The sequence below is a fragment of the Momordica charantia genome, assembly GCF_013281855.1.
Source record: "Momordica charantia cultivar OHB3-1 chromosome 4 unlocalized genomic scaffold, Mcharantia_2.0 BLBB01000004.1, whole genome shotgun sequence".
Classification (NCBI taxonomy): domain Eukaryota; kingdom Viridiplantae; phylum Streptophyta; class Magnoliopsida; order Cucurbitales; family Cucurbitaceae; genus Momordica; species Momordica charantia.
Genome location: NW_028275162.1, coordinates 3391492 through 3401297, shown reverse-complemented (window position 1 = coordinate 3401297; position 9806 = coordinate 3391492).

Here is a 9806-nt window from a genome sequence, read left to right as displayed (position 1 = left end):
AGTATGTAAAGTGTTTGAAGGAGCTATTGATGTAAAAGATCGAACCAAATTTCAATATCAATAATGTTATATTTTAAATTACTACGAGTATGGATCTACTATCTATCAAGTCTTTTAATTTTTGAATGTGGTTCAATAAGAGTTAATGTAAATTGCAAGAGGGCATAAGTTCAAACTATAGTAGCCACGTACTTAGGATTTAACGAGTTTTCTTGTTAACTAAATATGGTAGGATTAAGTGGTTGGGTTGTGATTACTCGAGGGAGGAAGGTGGTTTAATAAAGTGTCCAAGATTTGGATGAAGATTGGAAATTTTAAGGGTGCCTAGTGTCACAATCGCACCTTTTTAAAGCAGCTCGAGCGATTGTGCGGCACTTGCTCTAGCTCAAACGAGCAAGTCAGCCGGGAAAACAGTAAGTTGCGGACAATCTCGGTCGTGGGTCTAGCCTCCGCTCACGTTTTAGGAGAAAATTGGTTTTAGAAAACGTGAGAGAGAAAAACAGTTGAAAACATCTTTAAAACAAGCATTGTAGACATTGGATGCAAGAAAGCTTTGATTGCAAGAAAGTATACAACACTTGGTCGGGGGGAGGTTTGATGACTACTTGGTCCCCCCTAAGGTACATTATAAGGCATTTTTGGTGTGGCAGGTGTAGACGTCCTAAGTGGCGAGGAGTCATTCGGTGGCCTACAGGGCCCGTGTGAACTCCGATTGGCTTGAAATTTGGCGTGCTTACATATCTTACTAATACACACCTAGTTCCAAAGCCGCTCGGCCAAAATCCACCTACAACCCCAAAAACCCGATACAAGAAAATTACACTAGAAAGCTTTAAAGACATGAAAGGAAAGCGAGTGGTGAGGATGGTTTGGACATGCGGCCATGGGTAACACACCCTGGACAAGCATGCCCACAACATTCTCCCCCACTTAAACGGTTGACGTCCCTGTCAACTGCTGCAGCTTGAAGTCCTCGATCTTCGTCTTCCAGGCTTCAAGGTCTTCTTCTCGTTCCCAGCTGGTCTCTGCATCAGGTAGGTCCTTCCATTTGACGAGGAATTCTCGAACTTTTCGAACGGGTCTCCCCACCTTTCTGGTTCTCTCTGCAAGGATCTCTTCTGCTTCTTTGTCTTCCTTCTGTTTGAAGTCGATGGCGGGCCGCACATCAGCATTGCGTTCGTCATCCTCAAGGTCGGGGTGGTAAGGTTTTAAATTGCTCACGTGGATCACCGGGTGAATCTTCATCCAAGCTGGTAACACCACCTTATACGAGACACTCCCCACCTTCTTAACGACTTCCACGGGTCCCTCGTACTTTCTCACGAGTCTCTGGTCTTTGCGTCCTCGGAAACGAATCTGTTCTGGCCTCAACTTGATAAGAACTTTGTCGCCTACTCGAAATTCGAGAGGGCGTCTCTTGCGGTCGGCCCATTTCTTCATATGCTTGGAAGCTTTTTCCAAATATGCTCGAGCAATTTCTGTCGTCTGCTTCCATTCCTTTGTGAAGTTGTGGGCTTGAGGGCTTTTCCCCGCATACGGGTGGTCAAGAATATGTGGCATAGACGACTGTCTTCCGCACACAATCTCAAAGGGGCTCTTTCCTGTTGAGGAACTTGTCTGGCCGTTAAAACAGAATTGAGCCACATCTAACAGCTGGACCCAGTTCTTTTGTCTGGCATCGATGAAGTGACGCAGGTATTCCTCAAGCATGTTGTTGAATCTCTCTGTCTGACCATCAGTCTGTGGGTGATAACTCGAGGAAATGTTCAAGCTTGAACCCAGAATAGAAAAAAGTTCCGTCCAGAAGGTTCCTGTAAATCGGCCATCCCTGTCGCTAACGATGTTCGTCGGAACTCCCCATAGCTTTACTATATGTTTGAAGAACAGTTGCGCTGTCAGCTCGGCGGAACACGTCTTGGGAGTCGGAATGAAAGTTGCATATTTGAAAAATCGATCGATAACGACAAGAATGGCTTCATGTTCTCCTACCTTGGGCAAGTGAGAGATGAAGTCGAGCGACACACTCTCCCATGGTCTCGTAGGAGTTGGTAGGGGTTCAAGCAACCCTGCTATTTTAGTCCTTTCTACCTTATCTTGCTGACAAATAAGACAGGTCTTCGTGTATTGCATCACATCTTCCCGCATATTTGGCCAAAAGTACCCCTTTTTCAGCAAGGCACAAGTCCGTTGCCACCCCGGGTGACCAGCCCATAATGTATCGTGACACTCATGTAGGAGCTTCTTTCTCAGGTCTCCCGTTCTTGGCACGTACAGTCTGTTTCCTCTTGTAAATAATAGGTCCCCTTCAACCCAGAACTGGCGGGTCTTCCCGGTCTTAACCAGCTCGACCACAGTTCGGGCGGAGGGGTCTCTTTGAAGATACTCTCTAATAAGGTCACGGATCGACCCGTCCACTTTGCTGGCGTGAATGTGGGCTAACATGCACAGGGCCGCATGTTCTCCTTTACGGCTAAGAGCGTCGGCAGCTTGGTTGGACTTTCCTGCCTTGTGTTCAAACTTAAAATCAAACTCGGCTAACAATTCCTGCCATCTGGCCTGTTTGGATGTTAGCTTAGGCTGATTGAAGAAGTGGCAAATTGCACTGTTGTCCGTCTTTACCACAAAATATGAGCCCAACAAGTACTGCCTCCAAGACCTGAGGCAGTGAACGACGGCTAGCATTTCTTTCTCTGATACGGTATAACGTCGTTCCGCATTATTCAGCTTGCGACTTTCGTAAGCGATCGGGTGACCGTCTTGGAGAAGGACACCACCTAACGCGTAGTCTGAAGCATCCGTTTCTACTTCAAACGGCTTCGTCACGTCGGCTAGCCCAAGTACTGGGCCTTTCATCATGGCCGCCTTTAGATCTTCGAAGGCGTCCTGACTTTCCCTCGACCACATCCAGGTCATTCCTTTCTTCAGTAACTCTGTCATTGGGGTGGCTCTCCTTGAGAATCCTTCGATAAATCGTCGGTAGTAGTTGGCCAACCCTAAAAAGGATCGCAACTCGGTCACAGAGGTAGGGACTCTCCATTCTTGGATCGCTTTTACCTTATCTATGTCCATACTGATTTGCCCTTGTTCGATCACGTGGCCAAGGAACGTGATCCGCTTCTGTGCGAACGCACACTTTTCCTTCTTTACGTATAGCTGATTCTGCCTTAGTTTGTCGAAGACCAACCTGAGATGGATCTGGTGTTCTTTCAGCGTCGGACTGTATACCACTATATCGTCTAGATAGACTACCACAAACTGATCGAGGTATTCGTGAAAGACCTGATTCATCATAGTACAGAACGTGGCAGGGGCATTCGTTAATCCGAAAGGCATCACGAGGAATTCAAAAGCCCCATACCTCGTCACACAAGTAGTTTTAGGCTCGTCACCTTCTGCAATACGCACTTGGTAGTAGCCCGACCTGAGATCCAATTTCGTGAAGTATTTAGCTCCATGTAATTGATCAAACAGGTCGGTTATGATTGGGAGAGGATACTTGTTGCGAACCGTGACTTTGTTGAGGGCTCTATAGTCAATGCACAGACGCAACGTCCCATCTTTCTTTTTCTGAAACAGCACAGGGGCTCCGAAGGGAGCTTTAGCTGGGCGGATAAACCCAGCGTTTAACAACTCATCTAGCTGTTTTCGGAGTTCGGCTAACTCCGGTGGAGCCATCCGGTACGCATTCTTTGCTGGAGGTTTAGCTCCTTGAATGAGCTCGATTTCGTGGTCAATCCCTCGTCGAGGAGGTAAGGTCTTCGGTAAACTATCTGGCATTATGTCAACATACTCTCTCATGACAGCTTGAATTTTAGGTGGGACATCTCCTGTCTCCACCGGCTGTTCGACCATCGGAATGGCCATAAAGGTAGGTTCCTCCCGGTTGAGGCCTTTCTTCAACTGTAACGCGGATATCATCCTTATGCCACCAGGTTGTTTGATGCTAGCTGTGACCACAGTGGGACTATTACTAGTGACAATCATACACTTGGCCAGAGGCGTCGGTATGACTTTATGTTCGATGAGGAATTCCATCCCGAGTACAACGTCGAAGTCGTCCATGTGAACTACTACGAAATCGACACTGCCCGTCCACGTCCCTAATTTCAACGTCACTCTTTTAGAAACTCCCACAATGGGTAGAGCTTCGGAGTTGACGGCCTTCATCTTACCCGTATCCTTCTCAATAGTCAATTTCAGTCGGTGGGCTTCCTGTTCTGATATGAAGTTGTGGGTTGCACCCGAATCCACCATGGTGCTCTTTGCAGGGTTACAATTGATCGTAGCATCTACGAACATAAGCCCCTTTTCGGATGTTCCTTTGGGTCCATTGACCCTCTTTTGAATGGCAGATAGGAATTTTAACGCCCCCATTCTAGGTGTTTCTTCGTCTTCTTCCTTCTCACAATCCGTTCCAACTTCAGGTTCATTGCACGACTGAACGGATGCTTGAAGGGCAGTAAGGGCAGCTCGGTGTGGGCATTCAGCTACCCGATGGGGACCTTTGCACAAGAAGCATGATATCGGCCTTTGAGCGTTTTGACTTTGTGGATAGGGTCCTCGGGAAGGACCGGGATTCGGGCCTTGAGGTCTCTTGTCAGCTCCCCCACTCTTTGGGGTAAAGGGTTTGAACGTCTTGTTTCCCCCAATGGGGTTTGTAGCATTCTTTTTTGGGTGGGATGGTTCACTGCTATAGTCTAGCAATCTTTCGGCAGAGGCCATGGCGGTGGCAAGGTCTTGTACCCTTTGTTCATACAGCTTGGTTCGGGCCCACGGTTTCAATCCTTCGATAAAGACGAACACCTTGTCTTTCTCTGACATGTCGCGAATATCCAGCATCACGGCAGAGAATTGTTTCACGTAGTCCCGGATTGTTCCAGTGTGTCGGAGTTCACGTAGCTTCCTTCTAGCCATGAACTCGACATTGTCGGGGAAGAACTGACCCCTCAATTCTTTCTTCAGATCATCCCAGTTATTGATCGTGCATCGACCATTCTGAATGTCGTTGACTTTAGATCTCCACCACAGCTTTGCATCATCAGTAAGATGCATGGTGGCCAAAGTCACTTTCATCTCTTCTGACGTTGTCCCTGTAGCCTTGAAGTACTGTTCTACGTCGAACAGGAAGTTCTCGAGATCTTTGGCGTCTCTATTGCCATTGAATGGTTTGGGCTCTGGGACCTTCAACTTGTTGAACCCCATGTTCGCTTGGTTGGGAGCTTGATTTCCCACGGCTCGCATGGTTAGGTTCACTCTAGTGCTTATTTCCGTCATCTCAGCTCGGAGGGTGTCGATGGTCACTTTGAAGTCTTCTGTCATTTCGTTAAACAATTGCATCATTGCCGAATGCGAGTTGTTTAACTCTCCCATACGTACTTCTATCTGTGTGTTTGGGTTCGTGGAACTATCTCCCCGTTCGAAGCTACCAGGACGTGTAGCTTTGCTTTCTAGGGTCTCAACCCTCATGGCTATATCTTGTATCGGCAACCCGTCTACACGGGCATTCACTGCGTCTATTTCTCCAAACTTCTCGGAGAATTCATCAACTCGCGCCTCCAGCAGACGGAGGGAATCAGGGACTTCTCTTAGGTAGAGAAGTTGTTCTTCTATCTCTACCAGTCGGTCGACGTGCGACTTGCTCAGTTGTTTTGTCGTCGACATGGTTCCGGACTTTTTCGGGTCGAGGAGCTAACTAAGCTCTGATACCACTTGTCACAATCGCACCTTTTTAAAGCAGCTCGAGCGATTGTGCGGCACTTGCTCTAGCTCAAACGAGCAAGTCAGCCGGGAAAACAGTAAGTTGCGGACAATCTCGGTCGTGGGTCTAGCCTCCGCTCACGTTTTAGAAGAAAATTGGTTTTAGAAAACGTGAGAGAGAAAAACAGTTGAAAACATCTTTAAAACAAGCATTGTAGACATTGGATGCAAGAAAGCTTTGATTGCAAGAAAGTATACAACACTTGGTCGGGGGGAGGTTTGATGACTACTTGGTCCCCCCTAAGGTACATTATAAGGCATTTTTGGTGTAGCAGGTGTAGACGTCCTAAGTGGCGAGGAGTCACTCGGTGGCCTACAGGGCCCGTGTGAACTCCGATTGGCTTGAAATTTGGCGTGCTTACATATCTTACTAATACACACCTAGTTCCAAAGCCGCTCGGCCAAAATCCACCTACAACCCCAAAAACCCGATACAAGAAAATTACACTAGAAAGCTTTAAAGACATGAAAGGAAAGCGAGTGGTGAGGATGGTTTGGACATGCGGCCATGGGTAACACACCCTGGACAAGCATGCCCACAACACCTAGCATTTCCATCATTCCCTAGAACTCAAATGTGCACTTTGTTGCTTGGAGCTGTCTTTGAGAAATTATTAAATTACTGAAAAGGGAAGATAAATAATACCTTATCTATATATGTGTAGTAAATAGTAATTATCAGCGTGTGTACTTTTTTTTTTTTTTTTATATATTTTCATTTCCGTTTCCGTTCTCACTCTTTTATTAATTCAATTGGACCCCAGCGCCGCTCGTAAACACAAAAGTACTGTACGCGCTCTTTTTAAAAAGTTAAATTCTGAATTATTGGAAGAATTCTTTACGGAGTAAGTGACATTGCTTCTTCGCCCGAACCAAAGAATCCCTTAGATATGATGTAAAATCGATCTTGTTCGAGAGTTGATTAGAGATTTTTAAATAACATGCTATTTTATACCTACACTGTCTTAGAACCGCTATTATTCCAATAAAAATTCAGTTCATTCATGTGTCGATTCACCTAGTAGTAAAAAAACAAAAAAAAAGAGTCCTTTCACGTATAATTTAATCTTAGCAATTACTATTTGGTTTTTTGTGTCGCATAAAAAGATTTTTTTTTTTTTTTTTATCATAGTACTAATTTTATACAAAAGATAATGTATAATGTGTGGTTGGATTTTTTGTTCAAATAAGACGACAAGTTTAGTTAAAATAAAAGTAATTTGGGGTGAAAATCTTCCAAATAAAAAAGGTCAACATTGCAAATAATTAGTAATCACATGGCATATAAAGAAAAACCATACCCATAACCCTAAATTGCGTCCTAATTATTGAGGAAAATAGAGATTTAGGATTTGAGAAAGAAATTGAGAATTGGATGATTTATTGAATGGTGGGGTATAAGAGAAACAATGACTTTAAAAGTAGGTCCAAACAAGACTTCAAACTTCTCATGAGGCGAAATTTCTGGCTAAATGGATTATATTTATTATTGTTGTTTTATTATGGATTTAAATACTATTTTGTTTCCCGTAGTTTTTTTAGCTTTAATTTTAGTTTATTTTAATCTATCTACTTAGGTTTTGTACTTTTAAACAGGACTATTTTGATCTCTATTTATAAAATTTCAAGACAAATTAACACAATGGAAATCTTTTGATACAAATTTGTGACTATATTTCAAGAAATTTAATAAATTAAGTGGCATTGCTAAAATTTTAATTGAAATAAATAAGATAGGAAGGAAATGGATGAATCAAAATAATCAATTTTAAAAAAGACTAAAGAATAATTTCCAAAAATCAAAGTTAGAAATTTTATACACCAAAATAGATGTTTTTGGAAGTAAATATATCCTTTGGTTTATTTTTGTCACAACGACATAACACATATTTTCCTTTTTCATATCCTCATTAAGTAATGGACATCTTCACCCATGTTACCTGATTTTTTCCATTTCAATTATTCTCTCTCTTAAAAGGGGGTTTTTCATTTAAAAAGAGTATAAAATAATTTTAAAAAATAGAACTAATATTATCATTTTTTTCAAAATTAAAATCACTTCGCAAAAATCAATTGGACTACCTTCGATCTAATATCACTAAAGAAAGCATTGATTCTCCACAAAATAGATGCAAAGAAACAGCTTCTTTAACTAGGCGATGTATATATCAATTGGTTGTAGTCACGTCTAATATGTACGAATTTTACCTATCGAAAAATTTACTTCATCTTTAAAAATTTCGACCCAAATTGCCACTTCACACTAGGTCGTCTTCTTCCCCAAAAGAAGGTGAATCGTGTCGAGACAATTAGATGCCAAAACTACTTTTGAGAGGCCTACCATTTATACGAGATGAAGACCCTCTTGATTTTGCAAAAAGCTCAACATATGTTGGAGAAATTATTCAAATTTGTATAATAATGTGGGTAAAGAAATATGTTAGAACAAAAAAATATGATAAACAATTGGGAATTCGAACCCACGACTTTTAAGTTGAGAATATATACTTTAACTAGTTGAACTATAGGCTGTACAAAGGAATATGCTAAAGAAATTATTTAGATCTGTATAATGTGTGTTTGGTTTATAGGTTTAGAGCAAACTTAAAAGACTTTGCAAAATTAAAGAGATATATTATAATAAATGGCAAAATCAAAATGTGTTTTAAATATAGCAGTTTTTTTCCATACATAATATAGCAATATAGCAGTATGTTAGATATCTTATAAATGATTAAATTTACTCTTACTTTTTTTTTACGAAAAATTTATCTTACCTATGAGCTTAAACTTTTAGGTTTATTGATGATTTACATGTTTGATGGTATCATAGTAGTAAGTCGTATATTCGAACTCTTATATTATAATTTCCTCCCTATTTAATATTAATTTTTAGTCGTTAGATCTTGTGTTGTGACGGAGAAGAGTAAATTTTAACAGAAAATAGTATGCAATATAGCGTAAAAATATTGTCTCTTGGTCTTGTGGCAAACATGCCAAACCCTTCATTGACGCTACTTAGAGTGGAGTTATATTTTGTTTATAACAAATCAAATCTGTTCATCAAATATCTAAATAATAATAATTAAATTGTTGTAAAAAAAGTAATATAATAAATTGATTTAGTTTCTTTCGTACGTAGCAAAAGACAAAAAGCGAGGGTCGCTATCGTTTCTTTTATCGTTTCCAACTTTCGAGAAAAATAAGAGTTTGATAATTGATTCTGTTTTCTGGTTTTCCATTCTTAAGAAACGTTTTCAAATTGTATAAAAATTTTGGAAGCAATGAAATTAAATATCGGTTTAGTAATGTTCCCATTTATTGTTTTTTATTTTCCATTTTACTAAGAAATCTAAATATTTTGCAACTAGTTATGTTTCTTGTTTCTCGTTCTTTTAGGAACGTTCCCAATATAAATTTTGGAAACAACAAAAACAAGTTTCTTGTTTCTTGTTCTCGTTCCCAATTTGTTCCAAAACATAAATAAAAACATCGTTTTATCATTCATTGAATCAATGGGTGTTGAGGACATGTAATTCTATTTTTCTTTATTAGACACGGGAACATTAGTGTCTAAACAGACCCTATATTTATTATTTCTTGTTTTGTTTCTATTTTTTTCCAAAACACAGATAAAATCATTATTTTATCATTTTTATTTTAAAATGAATAATAAATATAAAAAAACATAATATATAAAGTCAAAATTTTGAAAATAAAAATTTGAAAAATTAAATTTCATATAAAACATTTAATTTTTTTAAAATCTAAAATTTTAGAGTACAAGAAATAAGAAAGGATGGTCAAAACTTTTTAAATAAAAAGAAAGAGCAAGAAAACAAGAAATTGTTCCGGAAAGAAAAATAGAAAAGTTACGAAACGGGCGCTAAATTTTTGGTATTCTTAATTATAATAAATTTTACTTGTGAAATGTAAGAAGAACACCAACTTTTCTAACCAAGAAGTTGTTTGTAAACAATAAATTAATTAATAATTTGAGCAAAACTCAACTAATTTTAAAGATATATTTTCGACCATCAAATTAATTG